This window comes from Rhinopithecus roxellana, chromosome 1, assembly GCF_007565055.1.
Source record: "Rhinopithecus roxellana isolate Shanxi Qingling chromosome 1, ASM756505v1, whole genome shotgun sequence".
NCBI lineage: Eukaryota > Metazoa > Chordata > Mammalia > Primates > Cercopithecidae > Rhinopithecus > Rhinopithecus roxellana.
The window spans coordinates 46,351,733-46,366,933 of record NC_044549.1 but is presented as its reverse complement, the minus strand read 5'-3'; positions in this window follow the sequence as shown (position 1 = coordinate 46,366,933).

Below are 15,201 nucleotides of genomic sequence, written 5' to 3'. Positions count from 1 at the left end.
CTCCTGGGCTAAAGCAATATGCCTGCCTTGGCCTCCCGAAGTGCTGAGAGTACCAGCTTGAACTACCGTGGCTGGCCTTGGCCTTGAATTTTTTCAATAGTTTTCGACTAAGTTTGGGCAACTTGGTGAGACCCCATCTCTGAAAAAAAAAAAAAAAAAAAAAAATCAGCTAAGCATGGTGGCATGCACTTGTGGTCCTAGCTACTCAGGAAGCTAAGGTGGGAGGATCACTCGAGCCCAGGAGGTTGAGACTGCGGTGAGCTGTGATTGTGCCGCTGCACTCCAGCCTGAGTGACAGAGTAAGACCCTGTCTCAAAATCTCAACAAACAAACAAACAAACAAAACCCACACACAAAACAACAGTTTTCAAGTGGTCTCGTGGGCTTTCCTTGTTGCCTCCACTGACAGTCACTCAAACCTAGCAACCCAGGTGTGGTGGCTCACACATATAATCCCAGCAATTTGGGAGGCTGAAGTGGGAGAATCACTTGAGACCAGGAGTTTGAGACCAGCCTGGAACACAGTGAGACCCTGTCTGTAAAAAATAAGCTGGGCACAGTGGTGTGAGCCTGTAGGACCAGCTACTCAGGAGGCTGAGGCTACTTAGGGGCTGAAAATCCCTTTAGGTCAGGAGTTCAAGGCTGCAGTGAACTATGACTGTGCTGTGGCACTGCAGCCTCTGTGACAGAGGGAGATCCCAACTCTAAAACAAACAAACAAAAAAAAACCAAAACCACACTCCCCCTACCAAAAAAAAAAACACAAAAAACTAGCAACGAATGTGATCTTACATCAGTTTACGTTGCTCCTCTTCTCCAAATCTGCCCATGTAGACTTTTACTCTATCTTAGAGTAAAATTCAAAGTCTTAAAATGATTTACAAAGCCCTTCAACTTATTGTGCAGTGAACCCCATTGCCCTCAACAACTAACCCTGTCACCATGTGCCTTGCTAGTCTCTGCTTCACTGACTTTCCCCAGCTCCACTGACTTTACTGCTGTTCCTTGAACATGCCAAGAACACCCCCACCCCAAGACCTCTATTTTCTTCACTCCTCTGCTCAAACGTCACCTTATAACCTCCCACCGCCCACAACTACACTTACACCTACACACACACACACGCACACACTTCTCAGTGCTTCCCCTCCCATTTACCTTGCCTTATTTTGTTCTATAACACTTATCCTCCACTATACTCTACATTTCTTACTTATTTATTATCTTTTTTCTCTACTGGAATGTAAAGTCCTTAAGAATAGGAAATTTGTTTTGTTCACTGCTGTATTCGCACTACCCAAAATAGTGCTTGACATGTAGAGAGAGCCTCAAAATATTTATTGAATGGATAAATTGATGAAGAAAGTGATATGGTTTGCCTCTGTCCACACCTAAATCTCATCTTGAATTGTAGCTCCCATAATCCCCACGTGTCGAGGGAGGGACCCAGTGGATAGTCACTGAATCATGGGGGCAGGTTTTTCCCATGCTGTTCTTGTGATCGTGATAGTGAATAAGTCTCACAAGATCTGATGGTTTTATAAAGGATAGTTCACCTGCACACCCTGTCTTGCCTGCTGCCATGTAAGACATGCCTTTGCTCCTCCTGTACCTTCCACAATGATTATGAGGCCTCCCCAGCCATGTGGAACTGTGAGTCTATTAAACCTCTGCTTCTTTATAAATTACCCAGTTTCAGGTATGTCTTTATTAGCAGCGTGAGGATAGATGAATACAGGAAGGAACAAGAAGAAAGCCTAAATGCAGATGGGTAGCTCCTAAATATCTAAGATACCCATTGAATCGCAGCAGTGGTGGGTGATGGGTGGGAAGTCTGGAAGTCTTCTTGCTCATCTGCAGGTTGAAGCTGCCATGTTGTAGTACTTCCTATGGGGAAGTCCACACTGCAAGGAACAAGGGATACTCACCCCAACCCTTGCACAACTGAATCTTACCAACAACCACCTGAGTGAGGGAGGAAGATGTATCCTTCCTAGTTGAGCTTTGAGATGACTACAGCTTTTTAAGAAATTCATTTGGGAGACTCACCTACTCTGTGCCTGGATTCCTGTCCCCTGGAAACTGGAGATAATAAATGTATGTTTTTGTTGTTATTTGTTTTTTTTTTAGATGGAGTTTCGCTCTTGTTGCCCAGGCTGGAGTGCAATGGCGCAATCTCGGCTCACTGCAACCTCTGCCTCCTGGGTTCAAGCGATTCTCCTGCCTCAGCCTCCCGAGTAGCTGGGACCACAGGCATGCACCACCAAGCCTGTCTAATTTTGTATTTTTTTTTTTTTTTTTTTAGTAGAGACGGGGTTTCTCCATGTTGGTCAGGCTGGTCTCGAACTCCTGACCTCAGGTGATCCACCAGCCTTGGCCTCCCAAAGTGCTGGGATTACAGGCATGAGCCACCCCACCTGGTCTGTATGTTGTTTTAACCCACTAAGTTTTGGAGTAATTTGTTAGGTAGCAATACTTAATTAATACAGTTTGGTCTACTGACTGGACCATAAGTTCCTTGCAAGCAGTAACTGTTTACTCAGCACTTTTTAGATGAATATGTTTTAAGTGTTTGAATGACTTAGAGTTTTCAATACTCTGCGTCTGCATGTATTTTAGGGGGAAGTTGAGAAAAGCTGCCTCAGGCGGCTGCTAACCAGATGCTACTTTAAATGTACTGTCTGTCTCTCAGCCTTGCCTCTCCGTCCCTAATCTATCATCCCACTGGATTGAACTTCCCAGGGGTTGTGATAATGTGGAACACTTTGAAGTTTCCTCAGTAAGTGATCACTTTCCACCCCACGTAGGATGTGGATTTCAGAGCTAGGGATATGCAGGGAGGGACTATCATCTCAATAACAATGGCCCCTTGATTAGAAATGTGAATGCTGCTCCTCTTAAAACATTGACTTGTAGTTAACAATCACAGGTTATTGTTGAAAATCAAGCTGGTTGAATATTTCCCTCTTCAGTTAAGATGCATATCCCTAGAGGTATGATCCATAGGGAAACAATCTTCCTAGGCGAATTAATGCATGGATGGGACTTTTCTAGAGCCACCCACGAGGCTAGCATTCAGGTCTCCAGCATTTAATTCCTCATTTTGAATCTCGGCCAGAGATGGTGAGACATATAAGAGACCGAACACATTAACTACTGGGTCCCAGCATCTGATCTTTCCACATGCACACTGACACAGGCAACACCTACCCTGAGCCGAAGGGAACTCCTTTCATCAGGAAGCTGACTGAACTTCAAAGTAAAAATTCCTTATTGTACCAGTCAGAGACTCGGGGAGAACTGCTCAGCTCTGCCCAGTCACGCAGTTAGTGTCAGCCTACAGGGGGAGCTAAAATTCACTGGGTGTAGCTTTCCCTTTTGTAACAAGGCCCCTCTAAGAGCGTGATGTGAGGGCCGAGGAGAAAGGACCAAGGCAGAATCTTGTCATCAAATCCCACATTCTAGATTCTAGAAAGGATTTCTACTCTTCGTGGGTGTGTTATATAGGGCCCCGGCGATGGGGAGAATGCAGCTGCTTGGCTTTTTTTAAACTCAAATTTGTATGCTTCCCCAGCAGATGATTGCTAATACTGCTAAGGCTGGACAAGCCTCGTTCTAATTTTTTGAGTTACCAATAAAATGTTTTTGCCAAGCTGCCTTCTTTGAGGAGGAGAGGGGCTTGATGATGCCTCACCCTGCTGGGCAGAGCGGGGTGCTATATGACTGGTAAAACTGGAATTGTGCAAGGAAAGGGGGCTTGGCCTTGAAACCTGGGCAAAATAAATGTATTAGAGAGGGGCTCTCCCTGGAGGGAAGTTGGTTAGTTAGGAGGGACATTAATATGGTTAGCAGCAGGGAATCCCTGGGTTCTGGGAGGCAGCTCTGCAGAAGGGGACTTTGATGATGCTCAGGCTGAAGGGAGGGGAAGTTGGAGGACTCTGCCAATGAGAGAGGCTGGTAACTTAGAAGGAGATCCAAGGCTTCTTATAGATTGACTTGTCTTTGTTCTGGCCACCCTGTTCCTCCCAGGGTCAATGTGTGAAGATGTCTGCAAGGCCTTCCGCTGGTATCTGAGCTCTTCTTTGAAGCTCTGGGGAAACCAGAATATGGACATAAATCTTTTAGTTAGTTGTTAAGTGACTTTGGTAGTCACTGGAGTTCTATCAGAGCTCTGAGTATCATTTCATTCATTTACTCATTTATTCATCCAATGAATACATTTATCGAGCATCCACTTTGTGTCAGGCATTTTTCTGAACTTTGAAGTTACAAAGATGGACAAGACCCATGAGGCCTGTGTCTTCATGGGGTTTTCTTTTGTGGGGGGTGACAAGGGTCTAGCACCATGTGAAATGGTGAATCTGCTGGCTTATGGGTTCCTACGGGCAGTTATATTTCAATAGTCATGTGGGTGTGATTTTCCCAGTTGACAGCTCTTCTGGAATATAAGCAGCTGCAATCAGCATATCAAAAAGCCTCCCTAATGAAGTGCTGTCTCTTGGCTGAGACTTTGAAAGCTTCAGAGAAAGATGTTTTTGTCTAGGCAGAGGAAAACTGTGTCTTGGCAAGGGGCATCCAAGGGAACCTCGGAACACCTGCAGGTGATTTTAGCTTGAGCAGAAAATCCTACTTTTGTCATTAGAGATGTAAAAACATCCCTCGAACTCCACCCCACTCTCAGCCCACCATGAGAGTTGGGTCCAGCAGACCTGAGACACAAGGTTCACTGAGGATCAAAGCAACAGGTTATCAAGAATTCATCCATTTGTTCTGGAACAATGTTTTGGAATATGATAATACTATGAATCCTCTAGAAACCAAGTAAACTGGCTTGGTCTGAAATAGCTTCTGAGGGGAACATGGGTCATATTTGACTATTGTGACTCTTAATTCCTCAAGAACAGTCTCTCACCCCTGGCTCCACACTGGAATGGCCCATGGCATTTAAAAACTTATTGATGGCCAGGTGCGGTGGCTCACTCCTGTAATCCCAGCACTTTGGGAGGCTGAGGTGGGTGGATTGCTTGAGTCCAGGAGTTTGAGACCAACCTGGGCAACATGGTAGAACCCTGTCTCTACTAAAAATACAAAAATTAGCCTGGCACAGTGGCATGAGCCCCACTACTTGGGAGGCTGAGGTAGGAGGATCACCTGAGCCTGGGAGGTCAAGGCCACAGTGAGCCATGATTGCGCCACTGCACTTCAGCCTGGGTGACAGAGTGAGACCCTGTCTCAAAAAAAAAAAAAAAAAATTATGCGGGAGTCCAATCCTGGACCAATTAAATCAGTTGCTATGAGTGTGAGGCCTAGGCAATTACCTTATTTTTTTTTGGAGGCTGTTTGATGCTGATGTGCAGCAAGAGTGGGGAACCACTGCTCTAGACAGCTCTAGATTGGAGGCAGACCTTTTCCTTTCAGAGAGCAAAGGTAAGTTAAATAGGCGCTTGTACTTGTTGGGAGGACTCTCAATCTAACCAGTAAATTGGTCAATAGGTCTACATTTCAAAAACAAATTTCCAAAGTGCAAGTCATTTTTCATATGGCTAGAAATCTTTAAAATTGTAAAAGCAAACCTTTATGTCCAAAGCAGCTTTGAAGTTCGAAATTGCAGGCTGGCAGGCTATGTCACCCTACAGAAGGGAATATTTAAAATTCCTGGAGAGCATGTCAGAATTTCAAAGGATAATAATAAGAGTTGAAAGCTGACTGATGTCTAGAGCCAAGCAAGCAGCGAGGCTTAACAGGATCATAGTCACCAAAGAATTCCAGACCCTCTCTGTGTCTTCTTCATAGAAATAGGCAATTAAGTAGTTGGAAGGCAAGCCTCCTACCCAACAAAAGAATTCCTTCTGGAACATCTCTGCTGGAGGGCCAGATAATCTCTGCTAGAACAATTTAGGTAAAGAGACACTTACCATTTTCCTAGAACAGTCTGCACTACTTTAGTGTAGTGGGGTTAGTATAGGAAAGGTATCCCCTTCTGTTGAATTTAAAACAGCACGTGTATCTCACCAGTCCTTGTTCTGCCCTAATCCAGAGTTGGAGTTTCTACAACAACCATGTCTATCCACGTCCGCTCACCAGTTCTCTCTTCTCTAGCCTGTGTCCTCAGTTTCTCTGACCATTCTTGGTATAAGATGGTTTCCAGATTCCTCACCAGCTGGGTGTTCTCCTAAATCTGTCACCGTCCTTCTTAAATATGACACCCAGAACCAAACACTGGGTTTGAAATATCAGATGCATCACGAAGGGCTGGGGCAAGATTCAGATGCAGAAGAACCCAGGCTAGCTGCCCTGTAATTAGAAAGGGATCCGGGCCCTGGCCAGGTCAGCGTGGGGACCCTGGCATGGGTTGAGATAGACCTCACAGAGGCACAAATCACCCGTGACCATAACCATTGTGGTCAGAAAAGGACAGACAAGATTTAGCACCAATTTGATTGTGTCTAACCGAGGATTGGACACAATGCTACCTTGTAATTTTAGTGCTCTGGCAGAACCCCATTGGCCACTTGAGGATGCTGGCTGAGAAGTTAGAGGCTCTCAAGTCAAACATAAGTGATATGGGGGCCCTGGATGGTTTTCAGCCAGATGTTAGTGAAATAATCTGGAAGGCAGGGTGGGATTGAGACCGAGAGTGGTGCCCTGCTTCCTTGCCCAGCACATTGGGAAACTCGGTGTTCTTAGAATAGAAAAGAGGCAGAGGTAGTGACCCAAATATATTCATCAAAAGCCGCCCCACTCGAGAAGGAAGGGGATAGTTGTCTCAGCTCCCTTGCATACCTGCTCTTTTCTTGTGTTATAGAGTCAGGGCTTTAGAGAATGCTCTGCAGAATACCATATCTGGAAAGAGAAAAGTTCAGGGAGATTTCCAAGGGTAGCAGACCAGAGGACCTGACATCTAAAGGTGAGGATAAAAGCAAGCACATCACTTCCTCATGTTGAGGCCAGAAAAAAGAATCATCATTAGAAGTGATGTAATCATTTTGCTCGAAAATCATTTCTGCAGTTGTAAGAGTGGAATCTGGAGATTCTCCTCTGGAGTGGCAATGTCTGACCAGCAGAATAGGCTTCTTTCAGCAAGAGGCTCAGGGGAGGGTCAAGGTTGCAAGTTGTCACAGGGAGGGGACTCTCTCACAAGAGGGGGACTTTGTGCCTATGTGGCAGCAGCCACTAGTTCTTTGTCATTTGGTTTGTCTAGTCCTCAGCACATCACCACAAACAATGACTATGATAAAAGACTTCCTGGCTGGGCATGATAGCTCATGCCTATCATCTCAACTCTTCGGAAGGCCAAGGTGGGAGGATGGCTTAAGGCCAGGAGTTCAAGACCAGCCTGGGCAACAAAGTGAGATAATGCTGTCCCTAAAAAAAAAAAAAATCCTGATTTTGTGGGTGGTTGATGGCTGATCTGATCTTCTCCTTTCAGTGTCACCATCTTCTCTGGAAATGCTCTGAGATGCACAGCAGGCATGAGAAGCAACTACAAAAACTGAGGGCGGGAAGCGGAGGCGACGGGAGGTTGTTTTGTTTCCTTGGTCTGAAATATCTGGATTCTTGAGTCCTCTCATGACTTGCTTGGCATCTAAAATGATGTGACATTATGGCATTTGGAAACAAAACACAAAAGACTTCCATGAATGAATATTTTCCTTTTAAAGAGAAAAAAGAAAACCAACCTATTGGTGATGCTATTTTTTTTAAACTGGAGGAAGTCAACATTTAGCTTGAGTAGATCCCTACAAGCTCTTCTGACAACTCAAAACAGAAGGTCCAGACATTGCCTAGTAAAATCCACATCTCAGAAATTCCAGGGAACACATAATTCTCATGTTTTAGAGAAGAAGGAAGCGGGTTTGGAAACGGAATCAGTTGAAATGAATGTCAGCCTGCAGGAAATTGTACTGCTTAAGAGAAATTTTAATGTTCTAAACATGTGCAACTATCCAAAATCATGGAGTAGGAAATATGTTGGTTCATTCATTCATGAAATCATTCACATAACAAATATTTATTGAGGGCCAAGTCTGTGCCCACAGTGTCTCTTTGGTTTCCCAGGTTAGAGGCAGCTCTGTCAGGTGTTCTAAGTCTGTAGGAGGGAGATATTGCATATTCATTAACCTCCCCCTGGGAGGCAGGGTGCCCCTAGGCGATCAGATGCTAGTGAGGCAGATGGAGCCTCATTCTTAGATTTCATAAGTTCTCAGCAGCCTTCACATTTGGAAACACAGTTTACGGAGGGAGATGATCTCACCTGCATGGCAGGGATTGAGGACACCTGAATCCAGGTTTCTTCAACTTTCCTACATTTTTTTTTTTTTTTTTTTTTTGAGACAGGTCTTACTTTGTCACCCACGCAGGAGTGCAGTGGTGCAATCAAAGCTCACTGCAGCCTCAACCTCTGCACCTGGCCAGCTTTCCTACTCTTCACATAAAAATGTCTTTGTATCTTTACTCATTGCCTTCTTCTCTCTTGTTTCAAGAAAGAGATGCCTAAGGCTGACCAAGCAAGGTCATGCCTATAATCTCAGCACTTTGGGAGGCTGAGGCAGGAGCATCACTTGAGGCTGGGAGTTAAAGACCAGCCTATGCAACATAGTGAGACCCCCGTCTTTACAAAAAAAATGAAAAAATTAGCTGGGCATTGTAGCACATGCCTGTAGTCCTGGCTACTTCAGAGGTTGAGGCAGGAGGATCCCTTGAGCCTAGGGGTTTGAGTCTGCAGTGAGCCATGAACGTGCCACTGCACCCCAGCGTGAGTGACAGAGCAAGACCCTATCCCAAAGAAAAAAAGAAGTGCTCAAGGCTAACTTCTCCAACTGAACCTCAATCCCTTCTCACCCCAATATCCTTGGAGCCTTGCCCCATCGACTGTCCTCACCTCTCCAGCATCACCTCTTGGTTTTTCCTGCTCTCCACAAACAAACCTGCTTCCCTGCTTCTCTTGTACAAACTAACTCTATTCTGTTACTTCTCAAGCTATCCTGAGTTTCTCTATTTCCAGCAACATCAGCCTTCTCAGATGGTACTTCTTCCCCTCTATTCACTCCGTCATCTCCCTGCTAATTTTATAGGTTCACACAAAACTGTAACTCCAAAGGTGACCAATGACCTTTATTACAGAGAATTATGTCCCAATATCTCTCATCTTCTTTTAGAAATGGAACCCATTATTTTTAGCTGCATACCAGACTGCCCAGTTAAAGATTGCATTTTCAAGTTTTCCTTGCAGCTAAGTGTTGCCATGTATGTAACTTCTGGGATGTCCTCTGAAAAGAAACGGGACATGCTATTCACTTTTGCTTTTCACCTGCACCCTGGCTAGAATGTAGAGGGACGTCAGGGACAGTCATTTTTGACCTGAAATAGAAACCTCGTGTGCTGAAGATAGTAGAGCAATGAGATATAAGGAGTATGTGTCCCCATCAATGTGGCACTTCCATATTAGCCCTGAACTATTTATGCTGGGCTGCTGTGTGAGGAAGATACACTGCACACTGTTAATTTGGTCTTTATTACAGCAGCCAAATCTGTATCGTTATAGAGTAACCCATATCTTCAACATAAGCTTCTGATTGCCCATTGCAATGACCATTTCTCAGGCTCTCCTGTCCCCGCAGCACTGGATACTGTGGATCCCCTTCCTCCTCCTGCTGCTCCCCTGATATTGCATAATCCGATTCCCTTCAGTGGCTACCCCAGTGCCATCCCTCCTTTATCCATGGCCCTCTTTGGTAAGCTGATCCCAACTCATTATTTGTTCTTCTTCTTCTTCCTTTTTCTTTTTTTTTTGAGACAGAGTCTCACTTTGTCGCCCAAGCTGGAGTGCAGTGGTGCGATCTTGGCTCACTGAATCTCTGCCTCCTGGGTTCTAGTGATTCTCCTGCCTCAGCCTCCCAAGAAGCTGGGATTACCGGTGTGCATGCCACCACACCCAGCTAATCTTTTGTATTTTTAGTAGAGACGGGGTTTTGCCATGTTGGCCAGGTTGGTCTCAAACTCCTGACCTCAGGTGATCTACCCGCCTCAGCCTCCCAAAGTGCTGGGATTGCAGGCATGAACCAGCATGCCCGGCCCCAACTCATCATTTTAATCCTTCCTTCAGACCTCATTAGCACTGCTCCTGGACCAGTGCAAAGAGCACGTAGCAGCATGGCCTGATGGCTAAGAGCACAGACCGCCCCGCTTGAATCCCAGCTCTGCCACCTACCCACTGTGGGATCTTGGGCAAGTTACTTAATCTCTCCTTGCCCCAGTTTTCTCATTTATAAAAGGGGGATAATAAGAGTACTAATCTCAAATGGCTGTTGTAAAGAGTAGATGAGTTCATGGATATACAGTTTTCAGACAGAGCCTGGCACCTGGAAAGTTCTATGTAAAATGTTAGCTCTTGCTGTTGTTGGTGTTCACATCTGAGGACGCAGGTCCCAGTCCCTGAATATGGCTGGCCCAGACGTTACCTTGGAGTCACAGTCAGGTCATGGTGCTTTGGCGGCTAGAAATGAGATCGGATTTCTAAGCCTGCCTGATTCCTGATCTATTTGCTGCTCTGGCCTCTGGCAATTACAAGATGATTTTACTCCCCTCTGTGTCAATGACTTTTGGATGCCTCCATTTTGACTTTTGGATGCCTCTCATGCAGTATCATGCTGCATGAGAAGCAGCAGACATGCTTCTCATGTCTGCTCTGTATTTCAGATCATTTCCAGAGAAGATGATGACATTGGAAGGAGACAATTACCCACTTCTAGTCCTGACCCTTCACTCAAGCCCCAGGGCTGCCTCAAACAATCCATGGCCATGGCACCTCCAGCCTCTCCTTTGCATCACTGTCAGAGCTGTCCAGGTGGGTTCTGCTTGGTTGCGGGAATCACAGGCCTTGGACTATGGGGATGACTTGATGAGATAGTTCCCACATGGCCCTGAGAAATTTTACTGGGAAGCATCTCTTTCCCTCACCTGGATGATGGTGCTATAGGACTTGTACAGATTAGGAAGGAAACCCCTGGTTTCAGAATCAGACTGACCTTAATTCAAGTCCAAGCTACCCACTAGCATTGGGCAAATTATTGTACTCAGAGTCTCATAACACACAACTCAGAAATATGTTCGCAAAAATTAGACACATGCAGATAATGCACACAGGAAACATGGCACATAGGAGGCATTCAATACATTTCTTCTCTTCTGTTAAAAACTATTGTTTATTCTGTTTACATTTACTTATGTTTTGCATTTTTTTTCCTGTAAAACTTACATGTGGGGCCAGAGCGTTCCAATTTACTTGTTGCCCTTACCTGTAGGGGAAGCGGACCTTAGCAGGTTTGGTATCCAGTGCAGCAACCCAAAACTATTGCAATTAAATGAATGAATTTATATCAAACTGACTCCAGAAATGAGTTTGTAAATTTTAATTTAATTTAATTTTCATAGAGATGACCAGGGGCGGGGGCGGGGGTGTGGTCTTGCTATGTTGCCCAGGCTGGTTTCAAACTCCTGGCCTCAAGTGATCCTCCCACCTTAGCCTTCCAAAGCGCTGGGCAGAAATGAGCTGAAGTGGCCCTTTTATTTATTTATTTTTGAGACGGAGTCTTGCTCTGTCGTTAGTCTGGAGTGCAGTGGCACAATCTCAGCTCACTGCAACCTCCGCCTCCTGGGTTCATGCAATTCTCCTGCTTCAGTCTCCTGAGTAGCTGGGATTACAGGCATGCTCCACCACACCCAGCTAATTTTGCATTTTTAGTAGAGACAGGGTTTCACCATGTTGGTCAGGCTGGTCTCGAACTCCTGACCTCAGGTGATCCACCCACCTCGGCCTCCCAAAGTGCTGGGATTACAGGCGTGAGCCACTGCGCCCGACCGGTAGTCAGTTTTTCATCTGATTATACAGAGCCAGCCCAGAAAGAGCTTTGCTTTTTTGCTTTTTTTTTTTTTTATAGGGATTGTTCCTGAAAGGTAGGTCACTGACATCGAGCTCTGTTTCTTCATGCTTCTGAAGTCTCATGACCGATGCTGCAGCAGGGAAAGTAAGCAGTTGCCTCTGAAAACAACCACGCATAGATCCAAAAGAAGTCAAACAGGTTCTTGTCTCTTTCAACAAATAAGTGCATGACTTCCTTAATAAAAATAAACTAGCTCCCTCCACATTGGCAGTGGAGGTAGCCTCCAAATATTGTACAAGGTGTACTTATACCAAAAAAAATTTATTGTTGATCTGAAATTCAATTTTAACTGGACATCCTGCATTTTATCTGGCAATCATAACTAGGAAGCAAGGAAAAGTGGTGGTGGTGGTAGGTTCTGTGTGAGAAGAAGGGAGAGGAAAACGTGGACGACGTGGGCAGGGCCAGTGCCCACTTGTGAAATAAACAGGATTTTTGTGGACAGACGATTTTAGTAAGTGAAGCAGTACACTCTTGCTGGGTTTGAGTCCAAGACTCTGAGCCATCGAGGGCTGGTGGGTTTTGAGTTCTTTTCTTTTCTGCTTTTGAGATCGTGCCTGACAGAGGTCCTTTTCACCCCACTGCCCTCAGAAAATGAGACTCTTCATGCCAGCCCAGATCTGTTTGTTCTCTGAAGAACAAACATTCTGAGAAATGGAACATTGAGAGGAAAAAGAAGAGATATGCAGTGAAATGCCTAAAGTATAACCTAATCTGGGCCAAATGTAGCCCACAGGATCCTAAAATGAGACACGTGGGCACCTCCAGCCTCTAATTACACAGTGAGGATGACGCAGATTGGCTACAGCTTGGGTTGCTAGAGAGTACACAAAACCAGACATTTCTTTTCTTATGGGAAGTGGGGAAGCAGTCACTTTAGAGATGATGGGGTGGAGAGAAGGCATGCATTTAATTCTTATCAGCATGAACATGTTTATTTCGACCTAATATAGTTTTTGAGATTTAAAGCATCCAAAATGTCCTGTATTTTATAAAATGAAATAAAGATGAAAGAGCTTAACATTGCTAGTTATTAGGGATAATGCACATTTAAAACATAACAAGATACCACTATCTGCCTTCTAGAGTGGCTAAAATTAAAGTACAAAACGAACAAACAAACAAACAAAAAAACCAGACAGCACCAAGTACTGACGAGGATTTGGATCAATAGGCAAAATGATAGTTACTTTGGGAAAGGCGTTTGGCAATTTCTTACAAAGTTAAACATACAGTTAGCATAGGACCCAGAAATCCTACCCCTGTCGGATGAATAACCCAGAAGTACATCAACTCAACTAGTAACTTGATAAACAAATTGTGATACCTATAAACAATGGAATACTACTCAAATGAAAAGGAACAAAGCTACTGATACATGCAAAAACTTGGATGAGTCTCAAAAGTATCATGTGAACGAAAGAAGCCAGACATAAAAGGCTATATTTCATTTACACAATATTTTGAAAAAGGCAAAAAACTATAGGGGCAGAAAGCAGATTAGTGTTTGTCTGTGGCTGGGTGTGGATGATAATTTTCTACAAAGGCGTATGAGGGAATTTTGTGGGGTGATGAAACTTTGATATCTTGATTGTGGTGGTGGTTATAGAATGGTATCTGCCAAAACTCATTGAATGTATGCTGTAAAAGGATAAATTATATTTTGTGTAAAGTATACTTCAATAAACCTGACTTTTTAAAATTTTTTATTTTATTTTATTTTTTTTGAGATAGAGTCTTGCCCTCTTGCCCAGGCTGGAGTGCAGTGGCATGATCTCGGCTCACTGCAACCACTGCCTCCCAGGTTCAAGCGATTCTCATACCTCAGCCTCCCGAGTAGTTGGGACTACAGGCATGCACCACTATGCCCTGCTAATTTTTGTATTTTTAGCACAGGCGGGGTTTGCCACTTTGGCCAGCCTGATCGAACTCCTGACCTCAAGGGATCTGCCCGCCTTTGCCTCCCAAAGTGTTGGGATTACAGGCATGAGCCACTGTGCCCAGCCAATAATCCCGACTTAAAAAAAAAAACAACTAAGGGATTATTTATTTGAGATAGGGTCTTGCTCTGTTGCCCAGGCTGAAGTGCAGTCATGCAATCATAGCTCACTAAAGCCTCGATCTCCCTGGCCCCAGCAATCTGCCCACCTTCCAAGTAGCTGGGACTGAAGGCTTGTGCCACCATACCCGGCATATATATATATATTCTTTTTTTTTTTTTGAAACGGAGTCTCGCTCTGTCACCCAGGCTGGAGTGCACTGGCGCGATCTCTGCTCACCGCAAGCTCCGCCTCCTGGGTTCACGCCATTATTCTGCCTCAGCCTCCCAAGTAGCTGGGACTACACGTGCACGCCACCACGCCCGGCTAATTTTTTTGTATTTTTAGTAGAGATGGGGTTTCACCATGTTAGCCAGGATGGTCTCGATCTCCTGACCTCATGATCCGCCTACCTCGGCCTCCCAAAGAGCTGGGATTACAGGCATTAGCCACCATGCCTGGCCAATATTTTTTATTTTTAGTGGAGACAGGGTCTCACTATTTTGCCCAAATTGGTCTTGAACTCCTGAGCTCAAGCAGTTCTCCTGCCTTGACCTCCCAAAGTGCTGGGATTTCAGGTGTGAGCCACCATGCCTGGCCCTAACAGTTTTTCTTAAATATAATATTGCTATCACCTATATTAATGTCAGCTAATATTTATTGAGTATTTAATATGTAATAGTCATTGGGCAGATATAATACACACACACATGTGTGTGTGTATGTGTTTACACATAAGATGATTTAAAATATGTTAGACAATTATTATGTATATTAGATTATTTTATACACACATGGATAGATATTAGAGTGATTAGTAGATGAAACTAAGGCTCAGAAATGTGGAGGAACTTGCTCCGGGTCACAGAGGCAGTAAGTGACAGCACTGGGATTTGAGCCCAGTCTCTCTGATTCCAGAGCCATCACAGCTTGCTGCCTTAGTTCAAAGTGTAAGCATACACAACTTACATATAGCTAGTCAGGGTTTCTCGACCTTTGCACTATTGACATTTTGGGCTGGAAAATTTTTTGTATGGGGGTATTCTGTGCATTGTAGGATGTTTAGCAGCATCCCTGGTCTCCACCCACTAGATGCCAGTAATGCCCCTTCAGATGTAACAACCAAAAATACCTCCAGACATTGCCAAATATACAATGGGGCAAAGCAGTCTCCATGCCCAATTAAAAACACTGAGATTTTAGTGTTTCTCTTGTGCACG